This window comes from Lathamus discolor, chromosome 5 (assembly GCF_037157495.1).
Source record: "Lathamus discolor isolate bLatDis1 chromosome 5, bLatDis1.hap1, whole genome shotgun sequence".
In the NCBI taxonomy this organism is placed as follows: Eukaryota; Metazoa; Chordata; class Aves; order Psittaciformes; family Psittacidae; genus Lathamus; species Lathamus discolor.
Genome location: NC_088888.1, coordinates 15,179,816 through 15,197,109, shown reverse-complemented (window position 1 = coordinate 15,197,109; position 17,294 = coordinate 15,179,816). Strand labels below are relative to the sequence as shown.

Sequence of the window (17,294 nt, the reverse complement as noted above, 5' to 3'; positions counted from 1 at the left end):
ACACACACATTCACTTGTATCAATTTCATTGGGTCAGACCAAAACAGCGCAAACCATCTATGCTAGTGGTCTTTTACAGACTTTTAGTTTTGGTCACTTATTGACAACCTGCACCAAATAAGACCATAATTCAGTTAACAAAATATTGAAATAGTTACTACTTCTAATATTGTGGAGATGCCATTTCCATTTCATGGTGATTTCCATAAATCAAAGAAGCAAAACTGATATAAGCAACAGCAAGACACACACTGTTTTTTAATGGACAGTCACCTAAAATACGTAGTTATTTAAAATGTGTCAAACGGACCACTGACACACTGGAAAATCCTGGGTTTATTCTCTGAACACTGTTTTTTTCACAATGTAAGCTGGTTTATAAGCCATTTTTATAAATTAATACTGTTCTGAGCTGAAAACACAGAGGGCAACTAACAGACACTCTTGGATTTGCAGTTAGGTTTGACAAAACAGTGTTGCACTAAAAATCAACTGTTCAGTTTAGCTGTATTCTCTAAGAAGAACATTGATAAATATCTATGGTTACTATAAAATAAATGTATCCCCTAGCTGTGGCTAGGAAATTTCAAGTTGAATTGTTATTATGAAAGTTATCTAACTGTATCCTAAAAGCTGTACTTTTAAGGACATTATTAGGAGCTATGCACAGTCATTGAGCCAATTTTTGTTTCAGGTGAAAGAAAGCATTGCATATTTATTTCGAGCAGTGCAAGTCAGTGCTACTTTTTAAAATTCATCAAAGAGCTCTTCAGAAAGACTGCTTATCTATTCAAGCCACACATTTTAAGTGAACTCTTACTAAATTCTCTATGTACAGATCAGGAATACATGTACTCTGAATAAAGAGAACTTCATCTGACAAATTAAAGAAAGAGTGAGTGAGAGGGGAAAGTACAGGGTGTGCAGCAGAGTTCAAATGTGGAGATCTACTGCGCCTTGTAAAGCCTGACAGTGTAATATGTCAGGCAGGGAAAGCCTCAGGTACCACAGCCAAGTTTTGCTTGTTCCCATGATGTGATTTAGTGCCTCAGAACCATGCAGCTTTGCAGCGCATGGACATCTTACGGTGTCAAGTGAAGGGAACAGATTTGTCACTGCTCACTGCCAGGAGTGGTCTGAGCAGGGACATTTTCAGTCTTCGACAATGATTGCTGCTACTAATTCTACTGTGAAACGCGCAGAGCATCTGCATGGGGACTTCAGGAAAGTGCTGCCAAAACAGCACTTGCTTTGTGCTGTTGCTCCTGGTGTCTGGTTAAGGCAGCAATGAGACGGATCATATGACTTATGCCATTGCAAGACCACATCACTTTTCATGGGAGAATGGAAAAGTGCTGATTCCAAGGCTTTGATGCTGAGGGAAAGCAGATAAAAATCTGCAGGTGTAACTTAAAAAAATTGGTATGAGAAGCATAAATTAGTGTAAATAAGGCTGATTTTTTATGGAAAATAAAGATGAGGCATGTGATGGCAATTAAATGAAAATAAGAATTTAGTGATATAAGCAGTGTACATTGTTAATGAAAGTGGATAGCATTTTGATTTCCAGGGTGTCTTTGTTTTAAGCTAAAACCAATATTGACACAAACAAGTGCAAAGATGTGTGGATGTAACCATTTATTTCTTTTTCTTTTTTCCAATGAAAAGGAACCAGTGATAATTGACTGTAACTCTGCCTGGCCCCATCTCTGCAGAGACATAATCATTCTGGATATACGAAAATAGATTGCTCATTCTAATCCACTATTGTTTTATACTTTTCAGGGCTTACTTCTCAGCTGGTGATAATCAATGATATTAGTCACTGAAATACAGGGAGCTGATTTACTCTGTCAAGGGTTCTGGCCTTGAGCAATACTTGTATTACCCATTCAATTGTTTTCCTAGCAGCAGCAGACTTAACGCTTGGACAAGAAGTTGTCTTCTCTCATCAAGCATGCCAAGGAAAGCTCAGAAACACTAACCATACCAAGAGCAGCTACTAGAAGCTATGCAGTTGAGGTTATGACCCTAGGTCCCCTAAACTTGAGTTTTCACTTTGTGAACTCTCTCATCAATCACTACCAAGATGCTCCTGTGCTCTTCCTGTGCTTGTGTTGTCTTGGCCTGAATGCCTACCATTAAGAGTGTCATAAAACTATATGAAGTTTACCTGGGCTTTTCTAGTCTGGGCAGCAAAAAAACTCAAACACAGAGAGAACGGTCTTTTTTTAACCCTCAGAGTCAATTGGCCCCATCTTCCTTGAATTATCTGTTTGGAAAAAACAGAACTTGGCTACATTTAAGTGTTAAATAGCATTTTGAGTCCAATTCTGAGTCTTTAAAGAGAGCGTGAATTGGGTATGAATTCCATTATTCAGTCACCATAGTATTAGCAAAGGAGGAGCAAAGTTTATTGCTGTTGTCAGTATGATTATACAGCTTTCTCATTTGCCTCACCTCAGAGAACACACACAGCATGGTCCTGATCAGGTTTGTCATCTTCTCAATGCCTTGGCCCTGATGACAGTCAAAATGAATGAACAGATTGTCACTTTGAAGTGCTCATTGATATCTTGAGGTCAGATGTTTCTTGCATGTATCTGGACCATTTCCAGACACATGGGAAGCAGCAAGAGCAAGGGTAGAACAAGTGTCTCTGCCAGTCTTCCTCAGCTCTGTCCTGCTCCTTCAGTGAATGGCCTGCCTGGTTGACACGTACCAAAAGTCAATGCATAAGATTGCTAGCTTTATTTTCCACGTAATGAAGAGCTATTACATCAAAGCAATTTGGGGGCATTGCTTAAAATGTCTTGCTGAATCTGAGCTAACTATCAAGTTATTCCTCCCACACAGAGCAGAACAGCTTGCTCCTGCTGTTTAGGGGTCTTTGCCAGCTGCAGAGGTAGGGTGTTTTTTTAATCTCTTTAATTCTATTTATACTATTTTTCTCCTGATGTTTAATTGTGCAAGTTTGATAATGTTTGCAGCTTAGAGAAAACATAATTCAAGAGAATACATAAACAAAAGGAGCCAAGATTAATAAAAAAAAAAGAGAAAAAAATGGCTATGTATGAGCAAGGTGTTCAGATGTGCAGCGCTCTTGTCAGTATGAATATTCAAGAAGAACAAACTGAAATCCTTAATCTCTTTCAATATTTATTTTTTCTAATTCCTCTTTTTATTCAAGCAGGTGTGCCAGCAGCATGCCCAGGTGCCAAGAAGGCCAACAGCATCCTGGTCTGTATCAGCACCAGTGTGGCAGCAGGGCCAGGGCAGTGATTGTGTCCCTGTGCTGGGCACTGGTGAGGCTGCACCTTGAATCCTGTGTTCAGCTCTGGGCCTATCACTACAAGAGAGACACTGAGGTGCTGAAGCGGGGCCAGAGAAGGGCAATGGAGCTGGTGCAGGGCCTGGAGCACAAGTGTGATGGGAATGGCTGAGGGACCTTGGGGGGTTTAGTCTGGAGAAGAGAAGGCTCAAGGGGGACCTTATCGCTCCCTACAACTGCCTGACAGGAGGATGAAGCTAGGAAGGAGCTGGTTGCTGCTCCCAAGGAACAATTGATGGGACAAGAGGAAACAGCCTCAAGCTGCACCAGGGGAGGTTTAAATTGGAGATTAGAACAATTTCCTCACTGAGAGGGTGCTCAGTCATTGGAACAGGCTGCTCAGGGCAGTGTGGAGTCACCGGCCCTGGAAGTGTTCACAAACCATGTAAACAAGGCCCTCAGTGATGGGTTAGTGGTGGCCTTGGCAGTGCTTGGGAATGACTAGACTTGATGATCTTAAAGGTCTTTCCAATTGAGCTGATCCTACGATTCTGTATATATCCCAAAACTGAAGAATAACATGCAAAAGAGCTGCAAAAGCAAATATGTCCCAGTTCTTGTTTGGAATAACTCACATTGTTAAAAAGTCAATGAGAAAATGCCCAAGGAAAAACCTAGGGAATGTGCTGTGCTGAGTTATAAAATAATAACAGCTCTAGGACATATGAATTTAGCTGAAGTTTTTGGTGTCCCCCCCTTAAAAAAAGATGACACTTGAGCAAATCCTTTTCAATGTTTGAGCTGGCAGTTAACATTTTCTGATATGCATTAGGTTTTCTTCCCTGCCATCACAGGCTCCACAGACCAATACATAGAACTGCCCTAAACAGCCAGTTAAAGCAATGCTGGCCCGTTTTGGAACAGTCCCTGGGAACCAGTGTGGCTGCAGTAAGAAACTGAAAGGCAGTGTCAGGAAAGTGTGCCACTCTGAGTAAACACACCCAAAGAATGCTACTGATCAGCAAGAACTTTGTGCTATTTCCATAATGAAACTCCATTGCTGTGAAGAGCCTTTCCTCCTCACTGCCTAGGGCTAGAATAGGTAAATTATAAATCAACTCTTGCAGAAGCATTGCTTTATGTGTACTGTGTGGGTTGTAGTTGACATTGGTTCTTTTCAGAGACCTCCAGTTCCAGGATGGAGGAGTCACCTTCTGCAGGCTGGATGAGACTTTCAGCTTTTAGCCATGGTAAATTGGCTCCATTTAGTAACTCAGGCAACTGAAACAAATCCATGAACAGCCATCACGTATAATGCTGCTTGGCTTCTGCATCGTCTGTCACGTACTGCTGTCAATACCTTATTCAGATTGTCCACAAAAAAAGAGTTATATTTAAATGTCCAGTTAAAGATGCAAAGACAGATTTCAAAACTCTTAAAACACTATGAGCCAGTGTACTGCTGCCTACTACATGGATATTCTATTTCCTTCGTTAGCCCATTTACTCCTATTTACTCTAATGAGTCACATGGAATGTTTTTTGAATGTGTTTACAATAAAATGCAAAAACCTCACTAAAGCAGCTGTCTAGATTACTGTAGCATGAAGGCAGGCTTCAGGTCAATCAGACTAAAAGAAAACATAGCTCTTCTGTTCTTGCTTTGTGCTTTGCAGACCCACGCCCCCCTTCCCGCACCCCCCCCCCCCCCAGGCCTCCTCGTATCCAGAAGGGCAACATACACCAAGGAAAAGTATTACACAGCCAAATATAACTTACCATCAAGGCCTTGTCCTATGGTGTAGGGCTTAAGGCACCTTAACTCAAAAATTTCTAGGTAATTTGAACTCTTGAAGCAAAACATAGAAGACAGGTAATTTCAGAGACATATGGGATCCAATCCAAAAAGAGTTTTGTATATCAAAACCAGCACTTTGAAATAAATCCATAAATAAAATGTGAGTCTGAAGCAGGTCAAGATACCATTAAAAAAGCAGAAAGTCACTAGCCCATTCCAGGGGGTCAGGGATACCTCCAAATGAACTGCAGTAACAGGTTCCAAATGTGGCAAGAGCAGGTCGTGTTTTCACATACAATATTTGCATTAAAAGACTGAAAGAAATTGCATCTTCTTACCCCATCCCTAATGATGACTGATTTAGAGATACTAGGACAGAAATATGGCCATAAAAATACACAGTGTTCAACTAATATTTTGTACAGGCACATTGCATAGTGGAATTATCAGCAATACTCATCTTCACGCAGCCTACTCTGTGCCTGGTTCTGCCATATCCCTGTTTCACACTCTTCCTGACCCCATTTCTTGGAGCAGGACAAGTCAGGATCTTCCTAAAGACCACCTTGTCCATCTCTTCATTCCAAATCAGATGACATTGCTGACAGATATATGTCTAAACTGTTGTTAACAACATTCAACAATGGAGATGTCACAGCCTGTCTATCCCAGCTATCTTTGCCATTAGGCAGCTTTCCTTAAGTCTTATTGCACTTTAACTACTGCCTCTCACCTCTTGTAGACCTGAAAACCCCCCAAATAATTTATCGACTCAATTCTCTGCTGCAGGATTTCAAACAGAGCAATTCTTGGGAGATGAGAAATATTCTAACCCCAGAGTGAAGGAGAAGCAAGGGAGGAAACAGAAGTCTGAGGTATAACTGACTTCTTGTCTGCTCACATGCACCAGCCATCACAGGGACACGATTAAGAGTGGTAGGTCAGGTTGCAAATTCATTCTGTGTAGTTAAAGAACAGAGAAATATCTTCAATAGCTGCCTAAAGAGGCCAAGAACCAGAGTTAAAAAGAGCCATATAAGAACCATTAGCACTGAAATATGGCACTTTTCCCATGTGTGAGTAGGGGAAAATTGCAAGATCGGCTTTGCTTTGTTTGCATGCCTGTGGTTTAGAAGACACATGAATTCCAGGCAGCTGGCAATGTGGGGCGTTTTTATGGAGAAATAGCAAATCAAATCAACTCCCCTTTGAAGTGTCAGTTCAGACTAGAAGATATTCACAAGCTTTGCATGAAATGTAAGGTCCATAGTCTATCTAATCTGCAGGTGAATCAGAGGCTTGGCAAGCTGCTGCCATTTAGTTATGTCACTTGTATATAGGTTTATAGACAGGTTAGATCATCACAGCTGATAGCTTGATGGACCCTTGACTAATTCATCTCAATAGGAGACTTCTTTGCACATACAATCACCCCCTCAATACACACACACACTTTCTTTTAAATAATATTCCTGACATTTGAACATCTACTTTTTCAAAGATTGTATCTTTTTCCACTGAAAGACAAATGTTCTTGACCATAAGAACTTGTACCAGAGGAAAGTTTCTGATCTTCCTTAAGAATATATTTTCTCCTGTAAATTTCTCTCATTACAACCATTTCTAACACTTACAGAAATTTTAAAATACATGATTGCCATTTCTTGATATGGTCACCCATTCGAATGTTTTTTTTCCTCCCTTTTCCTCATAAGATAAAGGTTTTCTGCACTCCCAGAATCTTTGAGTGTTTTTTCAACTTGTATTATTTGTGTTTTATGCTGTTCCCACTCAAGCATACAAATACCCAGCAGAACAAAACAGAGTAATTATTCACAAATGGGTATCAAAGTATTCCAGGATCTGATTCCCAATTTGCATGGAGTTAGATGCAGTTGCTGAAGAGGCTCTTGTGCTAAGAAATCTCTTTAGCCACCCCTTTCAAGTCTGACAGAAATTGTGAATCAGAGCCCTCAGCTGCAGCAGTTCACAGACAGGGATGCTTGTGTAAACTGAAATCAATAATGATTTAAACCGAGGTACCAGGCCCTCAACTCTGGGCATGCCACCCAGTCAGTTGCCACGGCAGAGGAGGTATGAATCAGTGGGACAGGAACATTTGACCCCATCTCTCTATGAATCATCAGACCTCTTGGGCCTGCACCTTTGGACATCTGTCTCTTCCTGAGCTGCTCCAATGTAAACATTGTAAAATTAAACCTGAAAGGACCTGCAGCATACTAAAATCAGTTCTACATCTTGAAAATAACCCCAAACAACAAACAAGGCCCCCAGACATCAACAAACTCGCTACACAGCAGATTTCAACCTATGAAATTGTACTTCTGTTCTAAGGAGGCGGCTTCCTGTGCACATGACATCTCCAATAATTTATGACCATTCACAGAAAATTAGTAAAATCAGGAAAGTGTGACTCAAAGTTCTGAAAACATTATCCTGGAAGTATATTATATAAAAAATTTGTGTGTTCAACCAATTTTGGTGTCTGAGAGGCTGCTTTAAACAGTTTTAAATAGGCTAACTTGAAATAAAATGCCTTTTAATACTTTAATTGCTAGGAAATACAAAGTTTAATAATAATACAAGGATTGTTAGTAGGGTGGAAAACTAGTGAATTTATACTTGAGATGTGTTACCACTCTTTTCCATGCTGGAAGTATATTTTACACACAAATATGCTTAAAACCGACTGTAATCTGCCGAACTTGTCACTTCAGCAATTGCCTTTCTCACCTTGTGGTTGTGGAGACAGATGAAAGAGAATGCAGTTGTTCTAGGAACCTTTTTCCTCACAATTGTAGACCCTCTCCCAAACACAAATATCCAAAAACACAGGATTTGGTGAAAGCAACCGTCAGAAACAGCCCCTGGCCTAAAGGAAACCTGGCGTTTCGAGATAAGGGTGAAGGAGTTACTTCTTTCTACAGCTTTGGAAGATAAAATTCAGACTCTTAAGCAAAAGGTCAAATTAATACTTTTTTTCATAGGCCTGTCAAAATCATAATTCAATATCAACAAAGTCAGATTCAACTTTTCCATGAAGTCTTGTTATACCTCTGTGGGTGTGACTTTCAACACAAACAATTCTGCACAGTGCAAAGCACATCGTAACTATTGCAGACCTGATTTTGAGGTCACATGGAGGCAATCCATCATTTATTCCACTGGACTTGTTAGAATTACAGCGAGACAAATGGGCTCATTGGAATTACAGCCTTTTAGCTGCAATAAATAAAAGATATCTTCAAATCAGTGAGCACTTCCCTATTACTTAATCTTTCATTTTAATTTCCCCCAAAATTTTACCCAGACTGAAATTAAAGCACTGTGGCTGAAACAGAGAGGTTCATGAGTCCATAAAAGGCACAAGACTAATGTTCTGTACGTGATGGCAAATTACACTTCTTTGTGTGCATTACAATACTTTTACAAGAGTTGCTATGTAGAAAGAAAATACTGATGATCATTTAACACAGTAAGAATTCACTTAAATGAACTGCCAGAAGAACAGAACTCTTAAAATAATTGATTTTTTCCCCCACATCAGATGAAAAATGCATAGCACTGTACAATGAAAGTCAGCTTGAGCAAAAGTCATTTTCTGTCCATTAAAAGAAACATAAAAGACATTGGGGTACTTAATTAAAAGTCTTTGGACTGATTTGCACACCATAAACTTAGAAAACACACACAAATTTCAGTAAAATACCTTAATTAATGCTTTGCCAAATATATTGGGCCTCCCAAATATTTTATAAGTGTAGAAAATTTACACCTCCTATGCTTAGAATATCACCATCTCTAAAACTTAAATTCATAAGAGTTGCTGCCTCAGTGTTTCTGCCAGCATGCTGATGCCTTACGTTTGCTGAATGCACAGAGTGATTTGGAAATGACAGATATCTCATGACAGGCAATACCAGCAGACAGCCTTTCAAAAAAATCTATAGTGACCTCACCTCCATCCAACACCTATTGACAGTTGTCACTCAAACTGTGATATCACATAAACACTTTCCGATCTGCAGCTTAAGTTTCCATAGTAGGGCAAAATCCTGTTAACTTCTGACCCACCTCTCAGACATCCTTTCTGTTGTGTTTGTGTTTGCAAACTGCTGACAGGTTTTTCGAGGCAGACTGTGTACGGCTTGTACAACACCCACACTTCCTGCCCTCCAAGTTTCTCTTCTGAAAAACTTGTTGCTAATTAAAGGTAAAGAAATTTGCATCTCAAAAAGGTGCAGAGTAATCTAGAGAGAAAAAAAACCAACAACCCACCAAACTAGAATATGATTTGAATGTGTTCTATGCAAGACCCAGGACATTTTTCCCTGTCACCTATGTCATTTCATTTCCATACCATGGGTTGCTCCAAAATGCTCTGATGAAATAATGATGAACCACTAAGCCACACTGTAGATATCACCCAGATTAGAGAGATGAGGAAGCATAAACTCATCTATGATTAGGAAATTTAGGACCTCCATAGGCAGCTGGGAATGAAGCATTCTCAGCGTTATGAAAAGAATGATTTATAGCTGCAGCAAAGAAAAAAATGTCCAGATATCATAGCTGTTGATATAAATGTGTAATGAGAGCTTTTAGAAACATGGAGTGTAGATGCATGTTTATAACCACATTTGTCTGCTTCTATGCAAAACTTGTGGCCATTTATAACAGACTAAGGAAAGGTGTACTTCAATCTCTGTCAACCATTTAAAGTATTTAAAGAAATAGCATCAGTTTCTCTCTCCAACACTTCAATAGCAACTGCTTAAATTGTTGCTTAAGGCTCAATATTTCATACAATCTACTGATAACACAGACAGGGTTATACTCTAAGACTATAAATGCTTTAATCTAGCCTTCCTTATATATCTTCTCCACCCTAAAAGAGTACATCTTACTTCACTGAGATGGGTCTCTTGGACTGCACACAAAGTATACGTCTGGATGAGTTATTTCTTTGCCTTTTGCTCCCCAACCTAAATTGTGGCTGTATTTCCTAGCTACATTTTGCATTCTGAGACTAAACACCAGTACAGAGGCGCAACAAGGAACTTCAGCCAGGTTTCTCAAATAAACAGAAACTTAGTTTTGTAACTGAACTTTTGTAATACTTCTAATTCACAAGCACTGAGAAATAAGATCTGGTCTTTATGAAACTGCAGTAGATACGGATCTAGAATGAAAGGCTGTCCTATACAATTAGAAAGAGTTCAGGGATATGGATTTATTCTTAAGGATATATTCCTTCCTGGAAGGTGCCATTTGTCACACCCTGGATTTTGCTGTCCGTCAGGCTATATAGGTGAAAAAAATAAAAACAAAACAAAACCAACTATTTCACAGCTGAAGGAATTTAGTTGAGAGACATTTTTATACAACAGAGAAAGAAGTCACTATCCATTAACAGACAATAAAAGAGCCAGCAAAATCTGTATTAGTGTGCATATGTACAGTGGCAGGCTGCACAACACCACATTTCTTGAAGAAGCACTGTTGCAGGGTGTGCTGTGTCACCACTAAAAATATCACACACTTTTGGCCTGCCTATTTTGATGCAAGGATGCAGAAATGCTTTTTGATGGTCGCAGGGCTAGAGAAAGACATAATAGCAACTCCTGAACATTTATGTGTGTTTAGTTCATGGATTCATTTACTTTGCTTTACTGTCAGGTTTGAAATTGCATAATAAAGGTGTCACACAATTTCTTTCAAGGCTCTGGCCCTGAAATTGTTACCACATGGCCAGACTGCTGTGTTCACACAGACTCGTGGACTTCATCATGGCTCCAGGCAGAGCATCATCAGTTTGCTGTTACATTGCAAGATCTAAGCTCAAGTTCACTGACATCATGAAGAAGTTCCATTAAATAAAAAGCATGCAAGATTAAGAATACCTTAGAAAGAGGGAGAACAGCTGCACAATGAGATTGTCACAACATCCACTGACCCATTACTGAGGATCACACCTGACCTTGGGCCACCACCCGCTGCTGTCCCCAGACCTACACAGTTCTTCCTTCTCCTTCCACTCATTGGGCCTCCTGCAGCTAGAAGGAGAAATTGGTGCTAGTGCACTGCTGTTTTATTGCATGTATTCATGTGTGGTGGGGGACCAAGATCATCTGAACTCATTTCACCTGTGAACTTTTACATTCATTGCAACAGGCTGGTTTGCACTCCCCTAAATTCAGCTGGTCTGAGATGCAAGTACTTGTGTGACTGGAAACAGCAACCCATGGAATTGCAATGGTCCTTAAAGGTTTAACAAGAAAAATAAGCTTGGCATTTATCTGTCTTAAGGATACTCTGGAGATTTGTGCTGGTTGATCCTGAAATGTTGGTGCTGAGCCATTAAAGAAATAAAATGTATGGCTGTAGTGACAAACCTGCTTCATACACTGGCTGTTGGCCCAACAGTAGCATCTCTGGATTCTCTGGGGCATCTTCCCAAAATATGCAGAGAAAGCAAGGATAGAACCAAGGCTGTCTAGTGCTGTAAAGGAGGGTCTCTCTTACCAGTGTGTGCATAGTGTCTTTCTGGCACAAAATTATATGTTTGATTCATTTATTAAGAGAAATACAGGCACTAATGGACTGAGGCAGAAAAGATAATTTCTGATTCCCCTTATACATGCACACCCTTTTATTTATTTATATATATATATATATAAAAAGGAAAACACACACATCTCTAAATATATATAAAACCAATATAAAATATGGGATATTTTCCAGGGGAATCACCACATCCTGAGCTATTAATCACAAGGAAGTAGAAGCCAACTGAAGAGAGACATGAAACATATCCTATTCCTATTTTCCCTTCCCACACAGTCTGGTGTTGTTAATTGAACTTTCTTAATTTAGTGATGATTACAGATGCAAAGCTGACAGTGTATAAAAATAAAAATTAGGAAGCAAACAGTAATGGTTAGGTTAGTACCAACATCAAATGGTGCTTTTAGCATCTGATTTGTCATCTGAGAGGACTACCTCTGCTGGGAGAGGCATTCACAGTTGTCTTTGAAAGTAGGATTAAGATTCCTACTATCAGGGAACTTATCTGCTAAAAGTAAATTAAGAACTGATGTAGGTCCTTCATCAGTATTGCAGAGAGCCAGACAGGAAATTAGGAGGATATGGTGACGTTAGGCCAGATGCTGCGTTACTTCACAATCCTCTTACTCAGTTTTATACAGCAGGGACACGTTTGTGGGAATTAAAGGTCTTGGTAGGTCTAGTAGAAAGAGAGTGAGGGTGAGGTTGTAAATGACTTATGATTTCTAACGTATCATTGTTAATATACACCAGGGAGATAAAAGAGTTACTTATGCTGGAGGACTGTGTTCATGCATTAAGAAATGAGTGTTGGGCCAAAAATAAATTCAGTCTGAAAACTGGAACTAAGTTCCTGAGATTCAGAGATCCAGGAGTTCTAAACTGTCATCCAGTAACAGGGCAAGTGTCTCGTTTTTTTCCACCTCAGTTTGGGGGTTTATTATATTTTTAAACAGAACAATACAAAATAAGTACCTGCAACAGTACAGGCACTGCTTCCGAAGCCAAGAGCTTTCTTCTAGCTCTATATCCCTATAAAGGGAGAAGAAGGAAGAGTGTAAAATAGTGCACAGGTATGACTTGCCACAAGGAAACATGATTCTTGTTAAATGGCTTGACAAGAATATTGTGGTTTGGGAGACAGAAGGGCAGCAAAGGGAAGGGCTGTCGAGGGTCACATTGCTTTGCAGTCCAGGGCATGTGGTGGCCTCAAGCTTTATGAACACTTACTACCATGGGGTCTATTATCTGCCAGGCACCACTGAAGCCTGAATTATTGTATTCCAATAAAACCTGCAGCTTTGGTACTTAACCCAATAACTAAATTGTTGTGTCCCCTTCCCACATTGAATTGGAATCAGCAAAGAAATGGAAAGCAGACAGCTACCCCTATCCCCTCCCTTTGGTAGAGACACACATATATAGCAGCACTATGCTCAGACAGGCCAGGGACAGACTTAAGTTCAACTGGTGATGAATGCTGCCTAAAAATGCACGACCACAAACCACAGCAATCCCTAGGCTAGATGCAAAGCATAAAATGCAGCTTGAGTGTAGTTACAGTGGAAATGTAATATTAGGAGGAAAGGAGAGGTGAATTAATGGACCACCAAGAAATTAAACAAAAACCAAACCAACTAAAAAATAATTTAACCCCCCTCCCCCCCAACATTTCTCTACAAACTAACGTGTTGTAAAAACCTAGAGAAAAAGGAGAAAAAAACCACCCCAAACCATGCCGCTTACAAATGCCTCTGTGGCTGTAAACTCATTACTCATTTATATACAGAGTGAAAAATATTAAGATAAATGATGCTATTTACTGGCATGATGCACCTAACATCAAAACAGATGTGTATTTTTAATGTTAGCTGCATTAAATGCATTATCCAACTTTCAAAATACAGTAAGTGATTTATGTTAGAGGTTGAACATACCCAAGCAACAACTAGAAATATAATAGGGAAAAAAAACCCTCAACAAAACCAACAACAGTGCAGATCAGCGCAGCTAAGAGACAAAGTCAGTAATAAAGCTCAGATTTAAGCAGAAAACTGGAAGCCAAAGAGTAAATAAATCCTTGCTTTTGGGTATCTTATGCAAAATAAGTTTCTGTTTGTAACTGTTAGCGATGTTTTCCAGGATTTAATCAGTAGTCCTGCTACTCAGAGATACAAACATCTTTGTCATCCAAGTGAAAACACATGTTTACAGTGCTTGTCACAGGATCCAACACAAGAGCATATTTTCTGAACAGTGCATCAGCCAAGATTTCTGGAACTGAGCAGAGGGTTTTCCAACCTTAGATTTTTCCATATTAAAACCAAAGCAAAATAACCATTCCCTCACAACATGTCCCAGAGGAGACACACGTTTCTCCCAGGACCAGGGCAAGCAAAGAAGACAGCGAAGCTTTTTAAAAAGGCTTCCTCAAATCTGACTACAAGATAAAGAGAAAAAAATCTCCATTCTGCTTACCTTAATAACCTTGTCAAAATAAAGGCTTGTCACAGCTCAATCAAGATGTTCTAGTCATAAGGGGTTATCTGTGGTGTGATGGCTCACTCTGAAGAGACTACAGGATCACTTTGATTAGAAAACTTACCTGCTTGCAGCAGGGCAGCTCCACCCTGGATGTCTCAATTTGATCAGAAGGGCTTTTTCTTCCTGGAACTAGAGTTGGACTGGTGAAAGACAGCTCAATAAGGCTGAGTACTACTTTTGTACAACTTAGAAGAAGAGTCCTGCTTGCTTCCTCATGAGCGTGTTTATGCAGGCTCCCCTCTGTCCCTTTCAAGCCATTTCTCACACTAAAGCATAAGGGAAAAAGCAAACAAACAAATTATTCTAGCTACCCTCCCTTCAGATTTTGAAAGGTGATTTTATGACTGCCCCTTCTAACTGTAAACAGCCGGAGGGTAATCAGATGTGAGACTGTTGGAGATCACATGAAACCTTTGGTGGTTGTACAGGATCAAGGAAGTCTGAGATAGACTTACAGGGGACAAGGCTGGCTAAAGACAAGACAAGCTCATGCTATTTGTGCATGCTACTGCTCAGTATCTGTTGAACAGAATCATTTAGGTTGGAAAAGAGCTTTCACAGAGCATTATGTCCAACTGTAAATCTAGCATTGCCAAGTCCACCACTAAACCATGTTCCTAAGTGCCACATCTACATAGCTTCTAAATATTTCAAGGTATGGTGACTCAGCCACTTCCCTGGGCAGCATGTTCCAATGCTTGACAATCCTTTCAGTAGAGAAAATTTTCCTATAGGTGTAGAAGAACATATTCCATCTCTATAGCTGGATTAAATAGCTGCCATTCACTCTGCTCGGGTCAGCAGACAACGTGTTGTTAAAATCTATTAACATCCAGCTTAACCTTTAAAATCCAAATATATATAAAACCCCTTTTTCTTGTAACACTTAAAACTCATTCTTTTGTCTTAAACATCTGGCTGGGAGTTACATTGCTACAGACAGACCCTGAGGTCAGCAGAGGCATCCTTTGCAGGGTATTCTGAAATTTTGTTGATGATGATGAGAAAATCCCAGCAAGACCCTAAAATTAGCTGACAGCTATCAGAAAACACTGTAAGAAGCACCCTTTAAGAAGGCCTTCGAAAACCTATTATTCCTTAATATTTGGGCCAGGTCTTGTAGGGCAGGTGAAGCCCTGAAGACTTTACTTTCCATGCAGGAAGATTTGTCAGACTTCTAAGTCAAATCCTTTACATTGCCAAGCAGAGTGAGCCAGGTCATGCAGAAATCTGTAACAGATTATCTAGATGTAACATGCTGCTTAGAGAATTTTGTGTACAACTGGCTTTTTACTTGTTCTGTGTTAAGAAGTTTCATTGTTTTGCAATTTAGCAACTGACAATAAGCTTTTAAAAACTGATTCATTTTTCCATCCTTCCCCATAATATTAATGAACAAGTTTCCCTCATTTCAGATTTCACCTTTTATATGTCAGTGAAGAGAATGAGACTACGTATGTCCCTGCATAAATCTGTTTAAGTTCACAAAGTATTCACTAAAAACATAAAATGTGAAGTGCTAACTTCAGTGCTATCAGTGCTAACACTGAATGAACGTCTTACTGCGCTTGAAATGTTGACTATTGTAAACTTTTGATGGTCTTATCCAGAATATTTACTTCTACTAATATATTTCTGTGTGTATTATGTAAGAAAACCCAACATTTAAGCAGTCACACCTCATAGAGGAATACAGTGAAGCATGGAAAACTTCCATCTTTGCAGCTGCTACTAGCTGACATGGCAGTAAGGCAGATTGCTGTGAGGACAGTGGTACACCTGCTTCCCTGTTTATGGCAATGAACCAGACTTTGTCTATATTTCCAATTCCTTGTGCTGCTCATGTAGTGCAAAGGGATGCTAATAGGGCCACAAATACCTCATAAGGAATTAACACTTTAGAGGGGGGAAAAAAAATCAGCACTCACCTAACCACACCAGACTTGAGTTCCCTTCAAGTGGCACCTCCTCCTGTTCCTATTATGTGAGGAAGGGTGAATTTTGGAAATAGTGGTGCACTGCTACAACCATCCACAAATGGTCTATTCCAAAATTACAGTTTAGCACAACTTTGTAATTACTGTTATCCACAGAAGGGAGTGAAATACCTTAAAAATGGCTCTCAAGCATATTTTGAAGGGAGCCCTTGCATGGGGAAACAATTTAACCCCAAAGCTTTGAAAAGGAAAAAGACAAAACCTTTGATCTTGACAATTTGCTACGGCCTGAGCTTACAGCTCAGGGCAGAAACATTGGCCTCTGATATCTTCAGAGCCTGAGATGGCTGCATGCCAAGCAAGACCTCTGCAGTCTCTAAATAACACTCGCTACCAACAGCCCAAAGGGCAGCAGTGCAAGAACTAAGAATGAAGACGGGCAAGCGGTAACATTGCCACACATCCTATTTTGGCAGCAAAGAGAGGTGTTGATTTCGAGAGTGCCATCTCCAAGTCGTCTCTTGAAATAATACAATCCTCTTGTTTCCTGCTGCACCAGTTTTAAGGTCGCTTTGGTCTTCTGAGGCAGCATAAAGCTGCTGTAGCTCCATAGGGAGCTCCTCTTAGAGCAAAGCCTGACTGTCTGAGATGTTGTAGAAAGGAGCATGCATCTCAGTAACCCTCTTAAAGTGCAGTATACACAAATAATCTTTGTGCCTGCAATTCTCTTCTGACCTGGATGCTAAGGCAATTTTTAATGAGGATTTGGCTCCGAGGGCATGTTTCCATGAAACGCTTACAATCTTCCTTTCCAGTGCCCACAATAATACCTACGCGCACACAGATAATAAAGTCCCGTGTACAAATATGCAGAGCCGCATGCCAGTTCTTCAGCTTTTGAGCCCTTCATAGAGCTCCAGCAGAGAAGCATTAAAGAGGGGCAGGAGGGGAGCTAAGATGCTTTCATCCAGTGCAAGGAGCACAGAAGAGCATATTGCAACACTTTGTCAGGCTGGATCTTTACTCTGGCACTGAAGAGAGAGCTATAGACTGACAGAAAGTGTTTATTACCCAGACAGCAAGAAGGCAACAGTGAAAGGATCAAGGCCTGTTAAAGCAGGATACAGCTGTCCCCAGAGAACTTGATCCTGGCCAA

The 17,294-nt window shown here is 40.0% G+C and overlaps 1 protein-coding gene and 1 long non-coding RNA gene across 14 annotated transcripts in view; one reads left to right on the top strand and one right to left on the bottom strand.

The window, feature by feature from the left end:
- Positions 1-5,029, top strand: part of LOC136014827 (uncharacterized) — a 46,537-nt gene extending 41,508 nt beyond the window's left edge. For all 11 annotated transcript variants that reach the window (XR_010612884.1, XR_010612886.1, XR_010612888.1 and 8 more), the window contains one exon: positions 3,194-5,029. This is a non-coding gene — a long non-coding RNA (uncharacterized LOC136014827). The remainder of the gene's footprint in view (positions 1-3,193) is intronic.
- Positions 1-14,432, bottom strand: part of ESRRG (estrogen related receptor gamma) — a 464,785-nt gene extending 450,353 nt beyond the window's left edge. For all 3 annotated transcript variants that reach the window (XM_065679881.1, XM_065679878.1, XM_065679888.1), the window contains exon 1: positions 14,263-14,432. The gene's annotated coding sequence lies outside the window, so the exon portion shown is untranslated. The remainder of the gene's footprint in view (positions 1-14,262) is intronic.
- Between the last annotated feature and the right edge of the window lie 2,862 nt (positions 14,433-17,294).